The 27,272-nt window shown below is 40.7% G+C and overlaps 1 protein-coding gene across 2 annotated transcripts in view; it reads left to right on the forward strand.

Annotated features, from left to right (window-relative positions):
• The first annotated feature begins 1,654 nt into the window (after positions 1–1,654).
• The window catches only part of OXR1 (oxidation resistance 1), a 279,350-nt gene continuing 253,732 nt past the window's right edge, over positions 1,655–27,272 (forward strand). Inside the window, exon 1 of one of the 2 annotated variants that reach the window (XM_070748208.1) lies at positions 1,655–1,828. The gene's annotated coding sequence lies outside the window, so the exon portion shown is untranslated. The remainder of the gene's footprint in view (positions 1,829–27,272) is intronic. The other variant, XM_070748209.1, reaches the window with a different exon arrangement.

Below are 27,272 nucleotides of genomic sequence, written 5' to 3' on the forward strand. Positions count from 1 at the left end.
TTAAAATCCTTAATATAAAACAGTCATACATCCCAGACAAACCATACATAAAACGGAATGGAATGGCCCAGGGGAATCAATTTCCCCATGCCTGATGGCAGAGGTGGGTTTTAAGAAGTTTACGAAAGGCAAGGAGGGTGGGGGCAGTCCTAATCTCTAGGGGGAGTTGATTCCAGAGGGTCGGAGCCGCCACAGAGAAGGCTCTTCTCCTGGGTCCCGCCAGGCGACATTGTTTAGTCGACGGGACCCGGAGAAGACCAACTCTGTGGGACCTAACCGGCCGCTGGGATTCGTGCGGCAGAAGGCAGATGGCAACTAAAGCATTGTTTTTAGAGGGTCAGCCAAGGAAGCACATCCATTATACAGCGGTGCATAATTGAATTTTTTTAGATGTATTGGTATGGTTAATGTGCTGAAATCCAAAAATTTTTTTGGGACTTTTCTCCTTACATAGTTGCTTCATTTTTTCAAACTTAACACTTGCAACTTTTTCTTGGTGGTATTTTTAATGTTTTTATTAGCGTTAAAGGGATAGATGGGGTGCCATTTTCTGTTGTACAACTTTCTGGCAAGTTAAGTTTGCCCAAATTTTCACCTTTCCCTTCTGCCTGACACAAATTCTGCACAAATAATGACTTTCTTTGGGATTTAATTGAAACACAGAAAGAGAGAGAGAGAGCCTTAACTAACTCTTTGGCATCTGCAAGGGGCCACCAACATCATATGTCAATTGATCATGATGCAAATTTAAAAAATCATGCAATTTGCACAATACGACTCTCTGTATCACACTAACACGATGGCATCATGACTCCTACATAGGGCCATTGTGGCTTCTACAGGAGATCCAAGATTAATGAAATGCAGGACAATTACCTCGGGCTACTAATTTAATGCCAAATAAATAAAATGTTACTTGGGAAGCCAAATTCTCTTTCAGAAAACTGAAAGAGAAGATACTTACCTATGTGTATTTTTTTGTCCATGGCAAAAAGACTTTCTAGATGTTTGGTGAGAGCCTTGTTGGCCCACTGGTTAGAGTGCACCCACTGCCAGCAGTTTGGCAGATCGAATCTCAGTAGGTTCAAGGTTGGCTCAGCCTTCCATCCTTCCATGGTGGGTAAAATGAGAAGCCAGATTGTTGGGGGCAATATTCTGATTCTGTAAACCGCTTAGAGAGGGCTGTAAAGCACTGTGAAGCAGTATATAAGCCTAAATGCTATTGCAATTGCTATGTGATCACATAAGTGTTTATAGTGTTTTATATAGTATTTTTATATAGTGTTTTATATAGTGTTTATAGTGAGGACCATGCTCTTTGCTACATTGGTCCACACCAGGCTTGAAGTTGAACCTCAAATCAGGAGAGAGAGCGCGAGAGCCTCCTCAGCTCGGCTCCTGTCTCTTTAACTCCCCCCCCCTCCTCCATCCGGCTCTATTTTTAGCTCGCCTCTTGGTGGTAGCATCCATTTCTTTCCTCCTCGTCCCCCCCCCGCCCGTCCCCCTCCCCTCTCCCTCCACTCCAATGGTACTTTCTTACACGGGGAGGGGAGGGAGGAAGGAAGGAAGGTCAGCCGACTGAGCATGCCTGAACGTTGCTTCGGCGGCTCCGGGATGCGCGCCGGGCTCTAATCCCATTCAATTGGGGGGAGAGGGCCGCGGCGCACGCGCTCGCTCGCTTGCTCTGACTGGCTGGCCGGCCGGCCGGGGTTTGAGCCGAAAGCGAGCTTTCTTGCGAGGGAAGCAGTCAAGCGGACGAACGCAACCCCCCCTCTCCCACCCATCCCCGCGCGCTCTCTTCTCTACCGCCGGCGCCTCCACGACACAAGTAAGTTTTTCTTCGGCTTTCTAACAGCCCCCCTCAGTCCCTGAAGTCGCAGGGGCGGGGAAGGGAAGGTGGAGTGTCCGTAGCGGTTGTCCCCTCTCAAAAGCAACCGAAGCTCCGGGCATTTATAGCCAGAAGCGGGCAATCGAGGGAGCTGTCCGCTCCACCAGGGCTGGGGACCAAAAGCCGGCAACTCCTCGCGCTCGCGGCTCGGGTTTCCATTAACCCGGGATAGTTTCTTCAGCTTTGGAGAGCCTCTCGGCTGGACGCCGTTATCGCCATGTTCCCTCCCTGCCTCCGTCCGCCTCAGGCTTTGGAAGGCTTGTACTGAATATTTCGCTGAGGCGCGGAGGAGCTCCGTGCGCCCCGCGAACGCCGACCGACTTCTCCCTCAGATTTCGGTCCTCCGAATCCACTTGGCTTGTTTTTTTCCCCTTGAAGGAGCGCAGGGGAAGAAGAAGCAAAGGTCGACCGAGTGGAATGCGTGGTGTGTGCGTGAGGTAATGGGAGTATGGGATAGGGTTGTGTGTTTGTGTGAGGTGGTAACCGGAGTATGGGATAGGGTTGTGTGTGTATGTGTGTGAGGTAACGGGAGTACAGTATGGGATAGGTTTGTGTATGTGTGTGAGGTAGCAGGAGTATGGGATAGGGTTGTGTGTGTGTGTGTGTAACGGGAGTGTGGGATAGGGTTGTGTATGTGTATGAGGTAACGGGAGTATGGGATAGGGTTGTGTATGTGTGTGAGGTAACGGGAGTATGGGATAGGGTTGTGTGTGTGTGTGTGTGAGGTAACAGGAGTATGGGATAGGGTTGTGTGTGTGTGAGGTAACAGGAGTATGGGATAGGATTGTGTGTATGTGTTTTGAGGGGGGGGGGGGCTGGTAGAAAAGGTTAAATAACCAGCAGTAGGGGCCGGGCAAAAGAAGAACGGAAGATGGAACGGCTTCAAAAAGCCGCTGGGCGAATTCCACGCGAGAGTGAGAGTCAGGTTTGTAAAAAAGAGAGGATCGGTCCCTTTCGGAGGGGGAAGAAGACAGCCCCCCTCCCCCCCTGTCCCAGCTCATCCAAACGGCGGTTGCGAGTTTGGCTCGCCCGGGCGCTCGGCCATGGAGGATGGCCGTGAGGACTTGACGCCAGGGAGCCAGTTGAGTGGATTTACGGGCCGGCCGCTTGCGCAAGCCGCAGCAGTACCCGAAGCCCTTAAGCCTCCCGACTCCTGACCCATTTTCTAATTTAAAGCAACGATTTCGTTCGCCCGGGAAGGAGGCCCCGTTAGTTTGCGATGAAATGCACCCAAGCTAGAGAGATTTACGGCGGGAAGGTGTAAGTAAGTAAGACCCTTCCTTGCCTTTAGGGCAGCCCTGCCCATCTAAGCATTTACACAGCTTCTGTAGCCGGCGGGGTGCGGGGTGGGGGGAGCGATTCCCAACCTTAGATTAATATTTATAGGGTCAATGGCTCTACCTTGCCAACCCCTGCTTGCTTATTGGGCTGGCGACCAGCTGGTGGTGTCTGGAAAGCCTTGTGGCTGGGGAGCATCAGCTGTAGATCTTCCTTTCTCTTTCCAGTGGCACATCCATGCTTGTGCTTCCTTGGGGGGAAATACCAGTTTTTGTGAATGAATGAGAGAATAAAGTGTTGACTCTCTTTCCCCCATTCTACGTTCAACATTCAAGGCCTGGTTCTCTCAGGAAGAAAGGAAACGTGTCTTATTGAATATACCTGCAGCGTATTTTGTGATGTTTTCAGCTGGCCTTCTTTCTGCAGGTGCCGGAATAATGCTTGTTTTTGCAAATGCTCAGTGCCCTCTGGGTCAATCAGCCCTTCTCATAGTGCAAACTCTGGGGAAAAAAATGCAAAGTTGGTGCGATAACAGTGTTGACAGTGTGATGATGGTGCCAGAGCTGTCATAACTGAGGGGAGACTTTCACAGTGTTGATGCACCCAGGCTTCAAAAGTAGTGAACTCCGTGAAGTCAAATCATGATGTTTCCCGTGTCAGACTAGATGTTAGGTTAAACAGTACTTTGCCACTCAAATTAAATTGCACAATTATACAAAGCATGCCGTTGCGCGGGAAGGCGGGCTGCAGCAGAACGAGTTACTAAGACAATAGAAATGGAACTCAGACTTTATATATTAAAAACGCCTCTCTGGTGATCTTTAACACGAAAAGCATCTAATAACTTGGCTAGGAAAATATTAAACTCAATCCTTCTTATTTGCTTGCCAGTTTGACTTACTGGTGTCTAGTGGCATAAACAGTAAAGAATGAATAACAAATGGGTTTTTAAATATGATTCTGAGCAGTGCTATAAGATGGTAGCATTGAGGAAAACAACTTATGTGAACACACCCCCTATATTAAATATAATGCAGGTCTAAATTGCTAAATTTTAATTTTTGCTAAGCTACAGTTGAATGAGGAAGAGAATCAGAGCACTGAAAATGATATTTTCTTTGATTAAAAAGATATAAATAAAAATGCTGTTTTGTTTAGATTTTTTTGTAACCAAGGTAGCTGTCTTATTAAAACAAAAATTAATAAAAGCTAATACTGTTTAGTTATTTATAGCTAATCATTTGTAAATGATTGGGAAATGGAAAAGAAATGTTTCTTTTTCAAAACTTTGGATTGAGAAAAAGGCCAAAATAGAAGTACAGTATCAGTTTTGCAACTGGTTCTAATTAGTTTAATAAGTTCACATATGATTCATTAAAAAGCTTCTTCTTGCGACAACTAGCTTATTGTGTTGGTTTTGTAAATCAATAATAATATTTTGAGTTCATTTTTCTTTAAATTTTAGTTAGAGATTTCAATGAACAGAATGTGTCATGTTTCTGTCACTTCACTGTGATACCTCAGTGAAATGATTTTCTGATAGGATGATAGAGGTTCAGTTGAAACCCAATAACGTCTTTAAAACATGCTTCCCTTTTCTATAGAAGTGACCTACTGCCAAGCAGCAATGAAAGTATACCATGTTTTCCTGAAAATAAGACTTTATCTTTTTTTTTTTGAAGCCTGAAATAAACCCTTTACCTTATTGCCACGTACTCAAAACCCGACTGGGCTTATTATCAGAGAATGTCTTTTTTTTGTGGGGAGGAACAGGGTCGTCCAAGTTATGTATTATAATATATTTCTGTGCTGTCCAGATATTCAGATGATACATCACAGGGATCCTAATTAGCCCTGCTAATACTTTTACCTATGTATTTGAAGAGCTTCAGGTTACAAAATGTTAATATTGTAGGAGGTTGTTCCAGAATATATTACTGCTTTCTAAAATTTAGAATGGTCAATGGACATCTGGCCTATTCCAGATGCTTTTGATCACAGCTCACCTAGTTGGCTCTGGAAGCTAGGACTGACATCTGAAAAACTTGACTGAGTAAGAAGCATAAGGCATTTTCATCTTTTCTTAATTGGAAAATGTTTTATAGCTGTAGTGACTCAGTCAGATCAATGACTGTGTGAGGCAAGAATTTTTAGGCATACGCAGACATTTATTTATTTTTATGTGTTTAAGAACTCAGAGTTCCTATAAATGCACTTTTAAGCAACTTTCGTTATTATGAATTATGGAATTTGAGACCTTCAAAAACCCATATTATTTAGAAGTTATATACAGTATACGTGCGTGAGCACATACAAGCACAAGATGTGTGTGTGTGTGTGTGTGTGTGTGTGTATGATGTGTTAGATGCTGATTACGTGTGAAAGTTGACTGCAGGATGTGTGCAGCTCATAAATACATGTCCTCCCACTCAAATCAAATCTTATTCCAAGGGTTCTGCTTCTATGACATTTGCGGAAAGTTTTAGACTTTCATTTGAAAGTTTCACATGAAATTATTGCATCAGGGGATTTCCTTACAATATGTTTTTAAAGACAAAACGTCAGGCGTATTGTTAGTCTACAACTAGTCTACAACTATACAAATAGCCCTTGACTTTCAACACTTCATAGAAACATAGAAGACTGACGGCAGAAAAAGACTTCACGGTCCATCTAGTCTGCCCTTATACTATTTCCTGTATTTTATCTTACAATGGATATATGTTTATCCCAGGCATGTTTAAATTCATTTACTGTGGATTTACCAACCATGTCTGCTGGAAGTTTGTTCCAAGGATCTACTACTCTTTCAGTAAAATAATATTTTCTCATGTTCCTTTTGATCTTTCCCCCAACTAACTTCAGATTGTGTCCCCTTGTTCTTGTGTTCACTTTCCTATTAAAAACACTTCCCTCCTGAACCTTTTTTAACCCTTTGACATATTTAAATGTTTCGATCATGTCTCCCTTTTTCCTTCTGTCCTCCAGACTATACAGATTGAGTTCATTAAGTCTTTCCTGATATGTTTTATGCTTAAGACCTTCCACCATTCTTGTAGCCTCTTTGGACCCGTTCAATTTTGTCAATATCTTTTTGTAGGTGAGGTCTCCAGAACTGAACACAGTATTCCAAATGTGGTCTCACCAGCACTCTATATAAGGGGATCACAATCTCCATTTAGAAATGAACTGTTTAGAAAAAAAATGATTTATTGCCATTTTTCACAGTTGCAACCTTTTCACAGTTACAGTCTTTGCATCCCCATGATCATGTGATCAAATTTCAGACGCCTGGCAGATGGTTCATATTTATATTTGCTATGTCCTAAAGTCATGGGATCCCACTTTGTGACCTTCTAACAAGCAAAGACAATGGGGAAGCCATATTCACTTAACAACCGACTTACTAACATATCAACTGCAGTGATTTACTTAAATGAGACAAGAAAGGTCTTATAATGGATAAAAAATCACTTAACAAATATCTCATTTAACAACAGGAATTTTGGGTATTATAGTCGTAAGTTGAGGACTACCTGTATATTACTTAATCTAAGCTTCTAGTAATAGATTTTTTTTAAAAAAAAGGAACTGAGGGGTTTTTTTTTGAAAAGGAACTGTTTCTCTTTCACACATACATTCCTCTCCTGGAAATATAGCTACATATTCTAGATATGAATAAAATGAATTTCAGAAGTCTGGAATAAATACTCAAGTACTGTATGGAAAAACCTGGATAAAATGGAATTGGTATAAAACTTTTAGAGAACCAGTTTGCTGCAGTGGTAAAGGCGTCAGCCTAGAAGTCAGGAGACTATGAGTTCTAATCCTGCTTTAGGCATGAAGCCAGCTGATTGATCTGGGGCCAGTCACTCTCTCTCAGCCCTAGGAGAGAGACAAGGCCACTTCTAAAAAACCTTGCCAAGAAATCTAGTGGGATTAAACCAGTTAATGGGAGGCAACTATGGCTTGAAGGAAAATTTAATTTAAAATTTAATTTAATTTAATTTAATTTAATTTAATTTAATTTAATTTAATTTAATTTAATTTAATTTAATTTAATTTAATTTAATTTAATTTAATTTAATTTAATTTAATTTAATTTAATTTAATTTAATTTAATTTAATTTAATTTAATTTAATTTAATTTAATTTAATTTAATTTAATTTAATTATTTTATTTTATTTTATTTTATTTTATTTTATTTTATTTTATTTAATTTAATTTAATTTAATTTATTAAGTTAATTCAATTTATTTCAATTTAACTCTATGGCATCCAACTCCCAAAGGAGTCTGGGCAGTTTACAACAGGATATAGAAAATACATTTAAAACATCATAAAAGATTAAAAAGCAGTTTAAAAAAACCTGCAAATCGTGAGATCAACGGCCTCCGAAGACCTGCCAGAAAAGCCAGGACTTTTGGAAGGCCAATAGAGTGGAAGCAGTCCGGATCTCAGGGAGTAGTTGGTTTCAGAGAGCTGGGGCAGCCACAGAAAAGGCCCTACCCCACAGGCCCGCCAGTCAACACTGTTTAATTGACAGGACCTGGAGAAGACCAACTCTGTGGGATCTTACCGGTTGCTGGGAACTATGAGTTAGAAATAATAAAATAAGTAGATAAAAGTGTGTCATAATTACACAAACGCACACAGACATGTCTGTGTTTTTATATTTGCCTACATCTGCTGTTCCTTTACTTGTTTTCTATCCCTTTGCTGATCAGTGTTTTTATTTTATTTATCTTATGCCTCAAACATTTACATTGTGCATTTATTAAAATTCAAATTATTTATTTGTTGTCAGATGTGTATTAGTTGTACCCAGAAGCATCCTTATCTAGTGGCTTCAATCACACAAATTGCAATTACAGTTTTGGGTCATGACATCAGATGCAGATACATAAAATATGGCATTGATGTGATGCAAACACAAATCCCATTCATACAAATGCCATCATTTGTTCCCTTTGCAAACTTCCATGGTTTTGTACTAGCCCCTCATTTTCCAAAACCATTAGACTTGCTTACCTTAATAGAAGGGAGGAATTGGGACTATTTATTTCAAAACATAATCCTGCGTTCTTGTTCTAGATTCTAGGTTAAAGTGAACATGCCATCATCAAAAACAAGTGTTGGCAGTTTAATTAACAACTTTTGAATATAAGTAATCTTGGAGAAGATTTGTGCCCCAACATAATGGAACTTACAAACAAGAATGATAAAGTGGAATTCTGGAAGGAAATCTGTCTTGTTTTTTAATATATATTTGTGACAGACACTCTGCTGTCCATTTTTTGCCATTTTGTTACCTATCCATCAAACTGGAAGCTGATTGTAGTTTTTGTTTCTATCCGTCAAGCGTCATATATTTGAACAAGATAAAGAAATCCAGGACTATATGTATTTCAGTTAGGTATCTATAATGATATTTCTGGGGATAAATAGAGAATCTTGAAAACAGAATATTTTTTTCCTCAACCTTAGCAACTAAAATATGTGGATTTCAGTTCCAGAATTCTTCACCCAGTGTTGTCTGGGGAACTCTGGGAATCCACACATCTTAAATTTGCCAAGATTGAGAAACACTGAGTTAGAATATTGTTTCACCTTCATTTATTTTGGCAGAGTACTTTGAATTATTTGAAACATTTCTACAGATTGTCAGATCAATCTGATACACACTTTATTGTTGTTATTTTTTTTCTCCATGATGCTTCTATCAATTTATCTAGAATAAGAATTAAATCAATGGATAAATGCATGGTGTTATATGAACTGGGTAACTTTTTGATGACTGAAAGCCACGTTTAACAGTTCTGGAGGGTGGAGGGCAACATCTGACATAAAGTAAATTAGGGACCAGGATTCAGTAAATTACCAAGCAAGGACGGGACATTACTTGTCTATGAAGGGACCAGGAAAATATCTGCAGGCTAAGGTATCATTCTGGATAAACACCTTAAAAATTAAATATGTACTGTATTTTAGATATGGGAATGACTATGCATTCCCACACACGCCCAAAACACCATCAAGAAAATCAGATTTTACATTTTAGATATGGGAATGACTATGCATTCTCACACACACCCAAAACACCATCAAGAAAATCAGTGCCCAGACTGTACCAGCAATTTTAGACAGAGGCCCGTGTAAATGAAAACATCACCATTAAATAAAGATTCTTAGAACAGTCATGAGTAATTATTAGAAATTATGTCTGGCATATATATTTAGAAGAAGAGGAAGTAAAATGTTACAAGAATTCAGAATTTAGCACTATGATCTGTATTGATTCCAATATTAAAAAGTAAATTCCATACATCTGAAGTGATGTTGCTTGCATCAGCCTTTATCAGCTTTATAAACTGCTGCCTCTCAGCATGTTCAATATGCAAGATTTTTAATCATTCCCTAGGAAGCTGCCAGGGAAGAGTAAAATGCTATTAATGTTCTTGGCACTCTCTGAGCTTGGTCATTTCTTGCAGATGTTTCATTACGTGACTAGGTAACTTCACTAATGCTTGATTATAATGTTACCTAGTCAGGTAATGAAGCATCTACAAGCAAGCAACCCACCTCAGGATTCTACAATTCAACCCTGAGCTACAGATCTTCCCTTCTATTTGATTGTTAGATAATTATCTATAGGTTATTACCTATATTGTTAGATAATTACAAATTATATATCTTTTAAATTAAATTAGTACTGCCCTGTATTTTTTAATCCATGTGTTTTCAGATGCATGCAAGATTTTCTTGAGATTCTATATAAAGATTTTGTTGTTGTTAGTTGAGAAGTCATGTCCAGCCCATCATGACCCCATGGACAACGTTACTCCAGGCTGTCCTCTATCATCCCATGGAGTCCATTTAATCTCATGCCGACTGCTCCATCTAGCCACCTCATTCTCTGTTGTCCCTTTCTTCTTTTGCCCTCAATCTTTCCCAGCATTAGCTCTTCTCCAGTGAGTCCTTCCTTCTCAATAGGTGGCCAAAGTATTTGAGTTTCATTTTCAGGATCTGGCCTTCTAAAGAGAAATCAGGGTTGGTCACCTCTAGGACTGGCTGGTTTGATCACCTTGTGGTACAAAGATGCAGGCTTCAATTTGTAGGATCTCTAAACAGTAATTCCCAAGGGAAAAAGAAACTATTTTAGTTCTTTTTGTGAAAAAAATTATGTAATTGGACATGATCCCTTTTTGCTATTTCAGTTCTAAATCTTTTCTTAAGCATGACTATATCTAAAATATTTTTAGATTTTGCCTAATATTTTTAAATTAACGTTTAGACTTGTGTTGAAATGGATCTTAGGACATATTTTGTGAGGACAAATCTGGGAAGAGATAAGTGGTATATAAATTTTAAAAAGCAAGAAGCTGACTATGACAGCAGAATACTAATTTTGAAACTTAACGAGCTAGTTTGTAAAACATTCTGACTGTGCCACAAGGCAGCAATCTAGTGGATGTCCAGAGGGTTGTAGCTTGGTTCAAATAAATCTAGTTAGTCTTAATTGTTGCACAAAAAAATGAAAACAAAGCATTGAAATAATGGAGACAGAAAATGGAATTTGGTTGCTGAGTTATTATATATATTCACTTACTTAGGGATACTTTAAGAAACTGCTTTTCCAATTAAAGTATTCTAAATAGGTTATTTACTTATTTTGGTGTCAAATGTATGCCCTGATTTTTCTACAGGAGCTCAGATCACTGAATGCAGCATTCTCTCCTGCAGTTTGTCCTGTTCAGTAGGCATCCTGTTAGTTAGGTAGACAGAATAAGAGAGAAAGCATCAGTCATCTACAATTACTGGCTGAAAGGAGATATAGGCAGTCCTTGACGAACAACAGTTCATTCGTTGACTCTTCAAAGTTACAACAGTACTGTAACTTAAAACTGACTTATGACCGTTTTTCAAACTTACAACCTTTTCAGCATCCTCATGGCTACATGATCAAAATTTGAGTGCTTGGAAACTGGCTTCGGGTACATGTGATTATCATTTGTAACCTTTCCAGCTATCTTCCAATAACCTAATCAGCTCCCAGCAAGCAGTGCAGGCTGTGGTGCAAGAGCTACTGATGTTTGTGCATGGGTAGCTTAGAGCTACTCTGGAAAGGAAAAACATCAGCCAAATTAAACAGGACTTGCTCCACCCAAATAGGTTCCTCCAAATAGGTCTCCCTACATAGCCTTCCCACTGAACTACCCCAGTGTTCACCCACTCAAAAGGAGCCGACCCTCCTATCTCTTCTGAGGACCTGCTCTTTCCTGCACAAATGAGATGGGGGTGCAAAAAGTGCTTCCCTTTTACTTGCCTGCTGTTATCAGCTCTGCACCCCCCCTAAGACCAACACTACCCATGTGCAGAGGAGTTCAAAGAGCCAATAATAAACAGCATGCCCGTAGGTAGAGGGGAAGAGCTTTTCATGTTCTCAGCTTGTTTGCCATAGAAATTGGGCTCTTGGAAGAACTCCGAGAGTGGGCTCCTTTTGAGTGGGCCATCAATGTTGAGTCGCATAATTCAGCAAAGAGGCTAAGGGGTGCAGGCGGCTGCACAAGAGCTGCTAAAGTTTGCGCACAGCTTGCTTGGAGCTGGTCTGGAAAGGGGAAAAAAAGCCTCTGGCAGGGAGGAAGAGAAACCCCAGCCTGCTGTTCCTGCCATCTCTACTGCTTTGTACCTGGCGGAGGAGATTCTCACACTGCCGCTTCCCTGGAGGTTGCAGTAAGTGGTAAGAGGCACGCTGGCTGGGCTGATTCCAGAAGGCCGGGGCCGCCACAGAGAAGGCTCTTCCCCTGGGTCCCGCCCCGAGTCTACAGAGAGGGGCGGCATACAAATCTAATTAATAATAATAATAATAATAATAATAATAATAATAATAATAATAATGCTGCTCTCGTAGAAGAAGTCTAAGGCAACAACATTTGATGGGGCACGAACAGCCATGCTGGATGCTTCCTGGAGCGTGAGGCTGGCAGGAGGATGAGGAGCAGGAATGGCAGAACATTCGCCCAGGCAAATTTTGGGGCAGAAGAATTTCCAGGCCCAAAACGGGCTGGGGGAGGCATGTGCGGGTGGCGCATGTGTGGGAAAGTGTGCATGCATGTGGGGCAGTCACGCACGCATGCACAGGGGAGCATTGTGGGCACTGGTATGCGTATGTGATATCACGGACGCACACATACACTTTTGCCGTGCAACCAGAGAAAGGGTTGCCATCACTGCCCTATAGGGATAAATTTGGTTTTATAATAAAGCCGATCCCAAGCAGGCATTAATGTAATATGAAGACAGATTGATTTTAAAATTCCTACCAAGGAAGTACTTATTAAAAGTTATAGCAATAGAAAAAAATGGATGTAATTTACTTAAGGAAAATTTTTTTTTTTAACAAATATATTCTTAGCTAGTCAACAAGTTCTTTTACCTCTTGAAAAATGACACCAGTTCAAATAGCATACATTTTTAGTGTTCTCTGTATTTAATTTGAAAAATAGAATTCTGAGTATTTCCTGGCTTCAAAGACATTGGTCATCATTTACATTTAAAAGAAATATAAAAGTTGCGATGATAAAATGATTACATAATGGCAATTTTTGCAGCCAGGTGGTTCACCCGTATCTCTACTCATGATTAAAAAGTGATAAGACAGACATAGTTTGAAATGCCTGTGCAAAGATAAAGGAACAGGATGTTGATGATGTGTGTAGAATGGAAAAGAGAGAGAAAGAGAGAGAGAGAGAGAGAGAGAAATAGAAATAGATAGTTATAGTTATAGTTTATTAGATTTGTATGCCGCCCCTCTCCGAAGACTCAGGGTGGCTCACAGCATAATAGTAATACAATACATTACAAATCTAATAATAAAAAATTAAATCAATTTAAGAAGGCATTAATGACATAATAAAACCCCTAACTATGCAGTGATACACGTTCAACCTAATCTATCATACAGTAAAGCCAAAAACATAATAAAAAAGGGAGGAAAGATGGTAATTATCCCCACGCCTGGCAACAAAAGTGGGTCTCCAGAATTTTACGGAAGATGAGGAGGGTGGAGTTGATTCCAGAGGGCCGGGGCCGCCACAAAGAAGGCTCTTCCCCTGGGTCCCGCCAGCCGACATCTACCCACGAGCTAGATGGTGCAAGTTCCTTTTGGAGGAGGGGAACAGGAAGGCTATCACCTGGCCAGGCCTGCCTACCTTTCAGATTTCCTCCTCCTTTCCTCCTCACCACTCCAGGAAAGAAGCAGTAGCAGTGGGCGATGGCTGTAAATGGCTGGGAGGCTTGGCTCGGATCCTTTTCTCTCTTTTCTTGCTTGGGTTTCAGGACACCTTCAAGTAAACCCCAACCCTGGCTATGAAGTGGCCAGGAAGTGACCAGGAAGAAGCAGGAGTCGAGAGAAAGCACAGGCGATGCTTGGCAGCCCAGATTCTGCTTCGCCACCAGTTCCGACAAATTCCTTGTGTGTCCGATCAGACTTGGCCAATAAAGAATTCCATTCTACTAAGGAGCTCTTTGCCTTCTTGTGGCTTGGTAGTCTGGCTGGAAGGGAAGGGGAGGCAGTAGCGGGCCTGAAAACAAAGATGCTACTGCCACCGCCATTTCCCTCCTGCCCCCAGTTCCGCCTCCACCAATAGGAGGGAGGGAGCCTCAAAGCTGAGTCACTAGTCAGGCTTCCTCCTGAGGTGTGGAGATACTTTGAGAAAGCCCACCATGGCCACTAAGGTGAAGAAACCACCCCAGCTGGCCTCCCCACTTGCCCAACCCAGGTTTTGGGAACAGTGGCTTGGCCGCCCCTGCCCCCTTGTGTTTTGTTTGTTTTGAAATGAGTTGGGCGTGTGCACTTGTGGAAGCAGTGGCAGCAAAGGTGGATAAGAACAAGAGGGCCATATGAGAGAAGTCGGAGAGGAGGGCGGGTTGCACCTGAGCAAGCCAGTAATTTTTGCTCTTTCCCCTGCAGCTGCTGCTGCTTTTCTGGGCTGGAAGTGGTGTGTGGGAAGAATGCTGGGAGTCAACACAGGCACACTGGGCTGGGCTGGGTGTCCATCTGGCCTGCCTGCAACTTCTTCTTTGGCTCGGCTGGGCTGGCAGTGGAACAGCAGGTGTGATGATGGTTAGGTGGGGGCGCTTCAATGCCTGTGGCTCACTTTGTACTTTCACCATTTTTATCAAGCTCCCTCCCCCCCCAAAAAAATCCCCTGGACCCCAATGAACACCCATTGTTTCAGCCAAAATAGAGGTTGCCTGTCTCTCCCTTGCAGACCAACTCCAGCCCTTTTGGCATCCCAGCCCATTACATTAGTTGTGCGTTCATAACTGCTCTGCTAGGCCCTTTTGGCTCTGGTGCCAGGACATGGCTGATATTGCCTTGCTTCATCCCTCTGGCAAGGCAGATCAACTCTGGTACTCCACAGCTGGGCACATGTGCCCAGATTTTGGAGGAAGCTTTCCTGAAGACTGGAGAAGGCAAAAACGTCCTCACCTCCCCAGAATGCCAAAATCAGCTGGCAAATGCATGCATGAATGCTGGAACTGACAGGGCAGTGTCTTGCGTGCCCTCGGCTATGGTTCTTCATGCCACTTGTGTTGCGCAGATGGCAACCCTTTTTTTCCTCAGGTGCCAAAAGAGTGTGTGCACATGCTATCACACGTGCAAGTGCCCACACCCATAATTCAATGCCTGGGGAGGGTGAAAACAGCTTCCTTGCCCCCAGAGGACTTTTGGAGGTTGGAAATTGTTTGTTTCCCAACTTCTGGTGGGCCCAGTAGGCTTGTGTTTTGCTCTCCTGAGACTCCAAAGGCTTTCCTGGAGCCAGGGAGGGTAAAAATGCACTCCCCTTTTCCCTGGAGGCTCTCTGGAAGCCAAAAGCACCCTCCCAGAGCCTCTGTGCAAACAAAAAATCAGCTGGCCAGCACACACATGCATGTTGGAGCTGAGCTAGGACAACAGCTCGCGTGCCAGCAGATATGGCTCCGTGTGCCACCTGTGGCATCTCTGCCATAGGTTCACCCTCACTGCTATAGGATATGACGATATGTGGACATGTTTGCGTGCACATTCTTTGAGTCAGTTTTTGATTCCTGATAACTGAGTCTATATAGTTTTCATGGCAGGGTTGTTTTGGGAGTGGTTAGCCATTGCCTGTCTTCTAGGTCTGAGAGAAACTGACTTTGTCCCTAAGGTTGGACTAGAACTCACAGGCTCTCAGTTTCTGACCTTGTGCCTTAACCATTACATCAGATTGGTTCTGATATAGTGATACTGTATACAAATGAACATCTTTTATCCTAAATGTGCTTTCCCCCCCGCCAAGAGGCAATTGGACTTTCTGGTTTTTCTTTGAAGACATGTTGCTTCTCATCCAAGAAGCTTCTTCAGCTCTGACTGGATGGTGGAGAATGGAATCCAATCAGAGCTGAATAAATTTGGATGAGAAGCGAAACGTCTTCAAAGAAAAACCAGAAAGTCAAGTTGCCTCTTGGAAAAAAAAAAGCACCTTTGGACAACCATAACATAAGCAGTGTTTCCCAACCTTGGCAACTTGAAGATATTTGGACTTCAACTCCCAGAATTCCCCAGCCAGCTGGCTGGGGAATTCTGGGAGTTGAAGTCCAGATATCTTCAAATTGCCAAGGTTGGGAAACACTGACATAGAGGACTGAGACTCTCCATAGACATTGAACACTCAACCCGGATAAGACGGAGTGGCTGTGGGTTTTGCCTCCCAAGGACAATTCCATCTGTCCATCCATCACCCTGGGGGGGGAGTCACTAACCCCCTCAGAGAGGGTTCGCAACTTGGGCGTCCTCCTCGATCACATTAGAGAAACATCTTTCAGCTGTGGCGAGGGGGGTGTTTGCCCAGGTTCGCCTGGTGCACCAGTTGCGGCCCTATTTGGACCGGGAGTCACTGCTCACAGTCACTCATGCCCTCATCACCTCGAGGCTCGACTACTGTAATGCTCTCTACATGGGGCTACCTTTGAAAAGTGTTCGGAAACTTCAGATCGTGCAGAATGCAGCTGCGAGAGCTATCATGGGCTTTCCTAAATATGCCCATGTCACACCAACACTCCGCAGTCTGCATTGGTTGCCGATCAGTTTCCGGTCACAATTCAAAGTGTTGGTTATGACCTATAAAGCCCTTCATGGCACTGGACCAGAATATCTCCGGGACCGTCTTCTGCCACACGAATCCCAGCGACCAGTTAGGTCCCACAGAGTTGGCCTTCTCCGGGTCCCGTCAACTAAACAATGTCGTTTGGCGGGACCCAGGGAAAGAGCCTTCTCTGTGGCGGCCCCGACCCTTTGGAACCAACTCCCCCCAGATATCAGAGTTTTCCCCACCCTCCTAGCCTTTCGTAAGCTCCTTAAAACCCACCTCTGTCGTTAGACATGGGGGAATTGACATGTTCCCTCCCCCTAGGCTTATAAAATTTATGCATGGTACGCTAGTATGTATGATTGGTTTTAATTTGTGGTGTTTTTTAAATTAACTTAAATATTAGATTTGTTTTACATTGTATTGTTATTGATGCGAGCCGCCCCGAGTCTGCAGAGAGGGGCGGCATACAAATCTGATTAAACTTAAACTTAAACTTTTACTTCTTTCTTCCATAAGTATCCTTCCAGTTGGCATATATAGAACACTGAATCTTCTGACATTTTAATTTAAAGTGGAAGATGCACCTCTCAGTGAGAGACAAATCAAGAATATGAAAGAGCTAAGGAAGAGGTTAAGAAAACCAACGGTGTCTATATGTGTCTCTCTGGGTAACAGAGAAATAGAAATAGGTCTTCATTGTACAAGTTTTCCCAAAATATAACTTGCTGTGACATAAGAGAAATATTGAATATAATCCTGAAATGAACAAGACCCCATTAATGATACAAATAAGAAAAGAAGGAATTAGCGGATCAACTTTTTTGAATATCCTTCACCCCAAATATACATTATTAAACCAGGGAACAGAAATGACCATTTTTGAAACCAACAAAGAAATAGAATTGTGAATATACTCTATCTTTAACATTACACAAAATAATGTTAATTTCTTCTGAATAGGTTGTATTATTTGTGCACCACACTTGGGTAATAGATCTTAATGTGCAGATGTTGTCATTACAAATTTAATTCACCCACTTGCCTCTCCTTATAACTGAATCCCAAGTGCATTGTGCATTAATTTCAGAGGAAATAGCAAGATCTGTACTGTTGACATGAACACGTTCCCAGATGGTTGATATATGAACGATTGATGTGGCTGCAATAATTACTGGAAAGATCAATTTAAGCTGTTTTTAAATCCCATGTTGTAGAATCAAATGTATGGAGTGAATCAACATAACCAGGGCAAAAAAGAAAAGCAATTACTGCATTCAATCTTACCGCTAATCCATGTTATATATATATATATATATATTTGAATGATTTTGTATTTATTTGTTTTAGACACCATTCAGCTCCAACTGACTCTGGGTGGTTTGACATATTTGCACTCTTATGTTTATGTTGTTTATGTTTATGTTTATTAGATTTGTATGCCGCCCCTTTCCGTAGACTCGGGGCGGCTCACAATACAATAAAAACAGTTCATAACAAATCTAATAATTTGCAATTTAAGATATTTAAAAACCCCCAGCAGACATACATACAAGCATACCATACATAAATTGTATAGGCCCAGGGGAGATATTTCAGTTCCCCATGCCTGACGACAAAGGTGGGTTTTAAGGAGTTTACGAAAGGCAAGGAGGGTAGGGGCAGTTCTAATCTCTGGGGGGAGCTGGTTCCAGAGAGTCGGGGCCGCCACAGAGAAGGCTCTTCCCCACCAACCGACATTGTTTAGTTGACGGGACCCGGAGAAGGCCCACTCTGTGGGACCTAATCGGTTGCTGGGATTCGTGCGGTAGGAGGCGGCCTCAGAGATATTCTGGTCCAATGCCATGAAGGGCTTCCTTTTTCCCTCTAGTATAATAATGAAATTAAATACTGGGACACAGACAAGATCTGAAAAAGTAACAATAACCCTGGCTTGAAGTCCTCACCATCATCATCCTTACCAGTGTATAGATTACAATAAACTAATCAACACCTGACAAAGAAGAAACAGTACAATTTTGGGTGCAGATATGGGACAACCCAAAGACATATAACAAAATGCATCTTGGATATAGATAAAAAGAAGTTGAAAGAATTTGTAACAATTAGAGAAATGGTGAAGAAAGGGGCAAGATCAAGAATTGGTCAGCAACGGATTAGCTGCATCTGTTTGGTCTCCATCCACTCACTGCCACAACATACTGCAAGGAGGTGAAACTGACGATAGGTTAACACCTAGGTTAAAGGTGCAAAAAAGGGCAACAAGGATGATAAAGGAAATGGAGCACTTCCCTTAAGATACCAGGTTGCAACGCCTTGGTCTCTTCAGCCTTGAAAGACGTTGTTTAAGGGGTGACTTGGTCAAAGTGTATAAAATCATGCACGGGACAGAAAAGGTGGATAGAGAAAAAAATATTTTCTCTATCACACAATACTAGGACAAGGGGGCACTCCCTAAAGCTCATAGGTAAGAAAGTGAGGACAAATCAAGGGAAATATTTCTTCACCCAGAGGGTCATTGGTTTATGAAATTCACTTCCAGAAGAGGTTGTGACAGCTGTCAGTCTTGATACCTTCGAGGCAGGATTAAACAGATTCATGGATGCCAAGTGTATCAGTGGTTATTGAAACGGATGTCCATGTGCCGCCTCTATGTTGGTTGAGGCAGGCAAAATCCCCTTGAGTACCATTTGTTGGGGGTCAGGGGAAAGGGAGGGTCCTGCCTTCTCTTTCTGCTCAAGATCCCCATGGACAATTGGTGGGCCACTGTGTACAGTGTTCCTTCGATTTTCGCGGGTTCGAACTTCGCGAATAGCCTATACCACGGTTTTTCAAAAAATATTAATTAAAAAATACTTCACGGTTTTTTTCCTATACCATGGTTTTCCCCACACAATGATGTCATACGTCATCGCCAAACTAATAATTTTTGCAAATAAATAACAAATTTTTTTTTATTGTTAATAAATAATTATGTTTATAAATATCAGGACCACTAAGTGTCTTATTCAATGGTGAGTACCAGTAATAATGGTGAGTAAATGGTTGTTAAGGGAATGGGAAATGGTAATTTAGGGGTTTAAAGTGTTAAGGAATGGCTTGTGATACTGTCCATAGCCAAAAATGGTGTATTTACTTCCGCATCTCTACTTCGCGGAAATTCGACTTTCGCGGGCGGTCTCGGAATGCATTCCCCGCGGAAATCGAGGGAACACTGTAACACAGAATGCTGGACTCGATGGGCTTTGGCCTGATTCAGCATGGCTCTTCTTATGTTCTTATGTAACACCTGATAATGAGAGATCCAACAAAAGAGGCAGCAGTGAGCAGCTACAGGCCAATTCTCTGCTTACCAACAACTTTCAAACTGCTAACTGGTATTATAGCTCATGCAATAAAACATCATCTAGTTGAAACAAGCTCTTTCTACCTGGGGCAGAAAGGAAACTGCCCAATCAGTAGAGAAACAAAAGTCAGTTCCTAATTGACAAGATCGGTTTGGAAAACTGCAAGAAAAGGAAGACCAACTTAAATGTAGCTTGGATTGATGGTGACACACGGTTGGATAATCATATGCCTAAAAATAACATGGAAAAAAACATGCTTGAGTATCCTTCAAGCTGGCATCATCATGTACACTGGAGATTAATAGGGAATACATCATAAAAGTGAAGAAGATCTATAACAAGCAGGAAGAGGGAGATTATGATCCCACTATATAGAACGCTGGTGAGACCACATTTGGAATACTGTGTTCAGTTCTGAAGACCTCACCTACAAAAAGATATTGACAAAATTGAACGGGTCCAAAGACGGGCTACAAGAATGGTGGAAGGTCTTAAGCATAAAACGTATCAGGAAAGACTTAATGAACTCAATCTGTATAGTCTGGAGGACAGAAGGAAAAGGGGGGACATGATCGAAACATTTAAATATATTAAAGGGTTAAATAAGGTCCAGGAGGGAAGTGTTTTTAATAGGAAAGTGAACACAAGAACAAGGGTACACAATCTGAAGTTAGTTGGGGGAAAGACCAAAAGCAACATGAGAAAATATTATTTTACTGAAAGAGTAGTAGATCCTTGGAACAAACTTCCAGCAGACGTGGTAGATAAATCCACAGTAACTGAATTTAAACATGCCTGGGATAAATATATATCCATCCTAAGATAAAATACAGAAAATAGTATAAGGGCAGACTAGATGGACCATGAGGTCTTTTTCTGCCGTCAGACTTCTATGTTTCTATGTTTCTAAGTTCTCAGTAGTGGAGAACTTTGCTATATCGCCTTTAAGATGTTATTTAAATAGTGACTCATTTGAATAAAGTTTAAAAAAAAAATCAGTTTTGTTTACCAGAATCCAGGTGTTATGCACTTCATTCCACATTGCATATAAATATCTCCATAAGGATTTTGCAACACAACTTCTGACAGACACAGTTTTAAAGGTCTTTTTAAAAGTGAAATACAATTTTTGCAGAGTTCATAAGCAAGAAGCAAACCAATAAATCGTGGGGTTGCTATGGAAAATATTCTGTTCCTTTTCCTGCTAAGCACTTGGAAACATTCAGTCAGAAAAGAGGAAACATTCGTCAAATATCACAATCTGTTCCATTCATTTCAAAGGAGATTACCAAAGCAGAAGGTGTGTAGAAGATTACCAGAACTGTTGTTGGCATCAGTCTATTGAATGAGAGGAAAATCAATCTCTGCAAATTCCATTTTATCTTATTGAGACAGACAGAGCTTGATAAAACAATGTATTATAGGGGTAACGTGGCAGAGATGTGTGCTGTCATTTTACCAAGAATCTCTAGTCTGTTCCATCTCTCCTTAATGATTGGGCAAGGCTGTAAAACTCAACTTCATTGAGAGTTACATCAGAGTTGTGTTTGACCTCAGGGGGTGTGGTGGGTGTGGCAAGAGAGAGCATGGCCAGCACAACATCAATCATGTGAAGGGTGCCTGCGGTGGCCCAAGTGCTCTGCGAGCAAAAATGGGCTCCCAAACGCTATTTCCACCTGCAACGGCCTCCTGCATCCCTCTACCCATGAAAAAGGAGTTCAGGAGGGCAACCCATGGCCTTGTGAGCCCCATTTTCACGGCAGAGGCACCACTATTATAGCACTTGAGAATTGTATATTTGTGTGGTATTGATTGTTTTTTTAATATTAAGGGGTTTTATCTTCAGTTTTACTAATATTAGATTTGTACCACTGTTTATTGTATTTTATTATTGTTGTGAGCCACCCCGAGTCCTTGGAGAGGGGTGGCATACAAATCTAATAAATAATATTATTATTATTATTATTATTATTATTATTATTATTATTATTATTATTACAAACCAGTGCTTCTCTGTTTCCATGGTGACTCTGGGGGACAGATTTAAACATTCTATGGGCTGGATTTGGCCCACAGGCTTTGATATCTCAGTGATTGGCTATTTAAACTGTCACTCAAATATAGTCACATTGGGAATTCCTCTCAGTTCAATTTCTGGAGGAATATGGAACTAAAGGGAGCCAGATGTGGGAAGTGAAGATGAAGAAATGAGTTTCAGATTATCTAACACAGAATTTTGATTGTTAATAAACCCCCCATCCTCCAACTATCATTTATTTGTTCTGACATTAATTCAGTGTTAATATATTCATATATACTGTAGATATGTCATATATTTGTGCATAGATATATACTCACATATAAATACATTTTACAGTATAAATGACTGTATGATGTATGTTTCAAGAATCACTAACAAAGTTATCCTGAAATGGATAAAACAAAGGGACTTTGTTTTTCATCTATTTTTCATTGATAATTGCATTGTGTAAAGTTTTTATTGCTTATATTTTTATTGCTTTAAGCTGTCTAAATAATACTTCCTGAAGCTAACATATTAGCTGCCACCTATGGCAAACTGTTATTGTTGTGAGGATCTTTTTCCTTTCCTTAAAAATTAAAGTATGATCCTTTATAGAATAGAACTCTTTATTGGCCAAGTGTGATTGGACACACAAGGAATTTGTCTTTGGTGTATATGCTCTCAGTGTACATAAAAGAAAATATACATTTATCAACAATCATGAGATACAACACAATGATTGTCATAGGGGGTCAAATAAGCAATCAGGAAACAATATTAATATTAAGGATACAAGCAACAAGTTACAGTCATAGTCATAAGTGGAAGGAGATGGGTGATAGGAATGATGAGAAAAAACTAGTAGTAACAGTAGTGCAGACTTAGTAGTATTTGTTTAGCAGAGTGATGGCATTCGGGAAAAAAACCCTGTTCTTGTAACTAGTTGTCTTGGTGTGCAGTGCTTTATAGCAACGTTTTGAGGGTAGGAGTTGAAAAAGAAGGTTGAAACAGTTTATGTCTAGGATGCGAGGGGTCAGTAAATATTTTCACAGCCTTGGAAGGTAGGTTGGCAACAATTGATTTTTTCTGCAATTCTGATATCTCTAAGCCAGAGATATCTCGAAAGTATCTCTCTTTTTTTTACTGCTGCTTTTATGATTTGAACATTATTTTGTTATTCCTGTATGTGGTGTGTGTGTGATTTGAGGAATAGCATAGTCACAATTAAGAGTTCAGGGAAGATGAATGAATGAACTGGCCGCCAATTGGTTTCTGGACCCAATTCAGAGTGTTGGTTATGATCTATAAAGCCCTACATGACATGGGACCACATTACTTGCGGGACCACCGTCTGCCACATGAATGCCAGCGTCCGGTTAGGTCCCACAGAGTCATCCTTCTCCAGGTCCCGTCAACTAGACAATGTCACTTGGCAGGGCCCAGGGGGAAGAACCTTCTCTGTGGGGGCCCTAGTCCTCTGGAATCAACTCCCCTCTGAGATTTGCACTGCCCCCACCCTCCTTGCCTTTCATAAGAATTTGAAAACGTATTTATACCGCCAGGCTTGGGGTCACTAGACCCCAGCCTCTGGCCAGTGAATGTGTAGGATGTTGTAGTATGTTTCTGAATGTTTGACTTTTAAATGTTTAGCTTTTTAAACATATTTTTAAATTAATTATTTCTGTTGATTGAATTTAGAAGTGTTTTATATATTGTATTTTTATTGAAATGTTGTAAGCCACCCCAAGTACACGGAGTGGGGCAGCATATAAGTCAAATAAATAAATACATAAATAAATAAATAAATAAATAAATAAATAAATAAACAAACAAATAAATAAACAAGTAGATAAGTAGATGATAGATAGATAGATAGATAGACAGTCAGACAGACAGACAGATAGATAAATAGATAATAGATAAATAGATAAATAGATAAATAGATAAATAGATAGATAGATAGATGGATAAGATAAGATAAATAGATAAATAAAGAGATAGATAAAGAGATAGATAAAGAGATAAAGAGATAAATAAATAAATAAATAGATAGATAAATAGATAAATAGATAAGATAAATAGATAGATAGATAGATAGATAGATAAGTTAAATAGATAAATAGATAAATAGATAAATAGATAAATAAATAAATAAATAAATAAATAGATAAATAGACAGATTTAGATAGATAGATAGATAGATAGATAGATAGATAGATAGATAGATAGATAGATAGATAGATAGATAGATAGTACAGTCAAAGTGCAGAATGGGGTATCAAACTTGCATCATCACGTGATGTATAACAACTTTTCTCCTTCACTAAACTGAGTCTGGGCATGGCCAGCATATGACACATCTGGCTTGCAGGCTGTGAGTTTGACAACCCCAGTGGTGGGTTTCTACCAGTGTGGTCCAGGTGCCACAGCGGTAGGAACCCACTGATGATGTAATTTTTGGTGATTTCTTTCCCCAGAGTCTCCATATTAGAAAAACCCTCCCACTCACTGTTGTCCTTTATTCTTTGTTTGAAGCAGACAGCCGAGAAGCTCCTTATCAGGAGACACTGGGGGGAAAAAAAATCACTGAAAATTGCATCATCAGTGAGTACGTACCGGTGCAGCTCTCTGGACTGCTCTGGTAGGAACTCACCAATGGACAGCCCTGATATAGAATAACAAGTCAAAGACAAAATGAAGTAGACTAGCAAAAGGAAGAGTGGAATAATGTTGATGGATAATATATATTGTGAAAGAAATATCATGGCAGTCCCACGTTTTCCCCAAAGCTGCTATCTGAGCATTAGATCTAGAATCTAAGAACCTTCATTTGCTTTAATTCATTTGTATCGGTGGTTATTGAAACGGATGTTTATGTGCCGCTTCTATGTTGGTTGAGGCAGGCAGGATTCCCCTCCGTACCATTTCTTGGGGGTCAAGGGAAAGGGAGGGTCTTGCCTTCTCTTTCTGCTCAAGATCCCCATGGACAATTGGTGGGCCACTGTGTGACACAGAATGCTGGACTCAATGGATTTTGGCCTGATTCAGCATGGCTCTTCTTATGTTCTTATGTTTAAATGATAGCTCAGTTTCTTAGAAATTACTTTTTAGCCTATGGGAGGAGATTGTACAACCCAGCCTTCATTGCACTATATAGCTTTAAGAAATATATTTGTTTTTCTTCTTCTGTAAATTCAGTAATGTCTTAAAACTCAGATCAATGCCAAGAACAATATGATGCTGAAGAACTGAATTGAATTATTTTTATTAAAGCCAAAGAGCAGTAGCTTAAAATAGCTCTAAAAATTGTTCCTGCAGAAAAAAATAGGAAATCCATTAATAGAACATTGACTTTAACATATCAAAGCAGGCTTAGTTTAATACATTATATTATTTATTTATCTAACTAAATTATACATTTGTTTGTTTGTTTGTTTGGATTTATATGCCGCTCAACTCCCCAAGGACTCTGGGTAGCACACAACTAAATATGGATAGAGGTGGCACTTACTGCAAAAAATCAATTCCTTTCCAAGTTATACTGAAATTATTTGTGCTAAAAGTTCCAATTGAAAGTTCATTTTATAGATTGAAACATTTCAGTGTAGCAGCATATTAAAAACAAGACTTGAAATTTTGGGCTTAGAAAATCTAGAACTACATTGCCTTCGATCTGATCTAAATGTAGTTCCGCCCCAAGTCTGCGGAGAGGGGCGGCATACAAATTTAATAGATGATGATGATGATGATGATGACGACGACAACAACAACAACAATAATAATGTTTATAAAATCATCTACCACAATGTCCTACTGGTCAATGAATACTTCAGCTTCAACCACAGCAACACACACACACACAAAATAGATTCAAACTAAATGTAAACCACTCAAAACTCAACGGCAGAAAATACGATTTCAGCAACAGAGTGATCAATGGATGGAATGCACCTTAGACTGTCTATAGTTGACCTCACCCAATTCCTAGGATATCTGGAAGGGGCATGCGTAAGCACACCATCATGCCTACTGTCCCTGTCCTACTGTCCTATTGTTCAAATTTACCTATATCTACTTTGCTTTTGTTTATTTATTTATTTATTTATTTATTATTTGGATTTGTATGCCGCCCCTCTCCGAAGACTCGGGGCGGCTCACAACAAGTGAAAAGCAATCCAATAAATAATCCAATTAATTAAAATATTGAATTTTTTTTTTAAAAAACCCATATACTAAAATACATACACACAAGCATACCATATATAAATTCAACGTGCCCAGGGGGAGATGTTTAGTTTCCCCATGCCTGACGGCAAAGGTGGGTTTTGAGGAGTTTGCGGAAGGCAGGAAGAGTAGGGGCAGTTCTGATCTCCGGGGGGAGTTGGTTCCAGAGAGTCGATGCCGTCACAGAGAAGGCTCTCCCCCTGGGGCCCGCCAACCGACATTGTTTAGTTGACGGGACCCGGAGGAGGCCCACTCTGTGGGACCTAATCGGTCGCTGGGATTCGTGCGGCAGAAGGCGGTCTCGGAGATATTCTGGTCCGATGCCATGAAGGGCTTTATAGGTCATAACCAACACTTTGAATTGTGACCGGAAACTGATCGGCAGCCAATGCAGACTGCGGAGTGATGGTGAAACATGGGCATACCTAAGTAAGCCCATGACTGCTCTCGCAGCTGCATTCTGCACGATCTGAAGTTTCCGAACACTTTTCAGAGGTAGCCCCATGTAGAGAGCATTACAGTAGTCGAACCTCGAGGTGATGAGGGCATGAGTGACTGTGAGCAATGAGTCCCAGTCCAGATAGGGCCGCAACTGGTGCACCAGTTATATTCATATCATACCTATTATCTTGTACACATTTTGACAAACAAAGAAACAAACAAGCAAACTAATAATATATAAATAATATATAAATTTAAGTTATTCATAGGACAGTGTCTTAAAGTAGCACACTTCGTATGTTTTAATTCCTGACTTAAAATCTTATGACTAACTCTGGACCTGAAGCAGCTAATGGCTCTACTACAATGCTTGGACCTTGGACTTCATTTGAACATTCATTTGTTCCTGTTTTGGATTTGGACCTCTCTCAACACAAGCTTGCTGGAAGTTTGTGGACTTGGTTTGTCCAGTGTGTTTATGTTGTGCATTTGCACTTATACCTACTGATATTTGCTTCAAAAACTTTTCAGTAAAGTTTGCAATCACCTCTCTGTGTTTTTATGACTATGTGGTCAGAGAGAGGGCAGATAATGATTTTCAGAAATTGCTTTGAAGTCTCGAATCTCTTCGATAAAAAAACCCCCCAGAGGAATTGTGGAATAAATTTAAAGAAGTTGTTAAAGGTGAACCTCACTGTAAAAGATGAAGAAATAGATTAAAGCAAATTGGATGTCAAACAAACCGTGGGGATTGCCCAGAAGAGAAGAGAATCCAAGAAAAGGCAAGAAACATCTCAGGAAGGAACTTAACAAAGACTATCAGAAAGTTACTAGAACAGACAAGACACGATATTAGAGATCATCTACAAAAGCACTGAAGATAGAATCGGACATGGAAAAACAATGAGAACCTTCCAAAAATGATTTCTGAATTCAGGAGTTTCAGATTTTGAAA

Source organism: Erythrolamprus reginae, chromosome 3 (genome assembly GCF_031021105.1).
Source record: "Erythrolamprus reginae isolate rEryReg1 chromosome 3, rEryReg1.hap1, whole genome shotgun sequence".
Taxonomy (NCBI): Eukaryota; Metazoa; Chordata; class Lepidosauria; order Squamata; family Dipsadidae; genus Erythrolamprus; species Erythrolamprus reginae.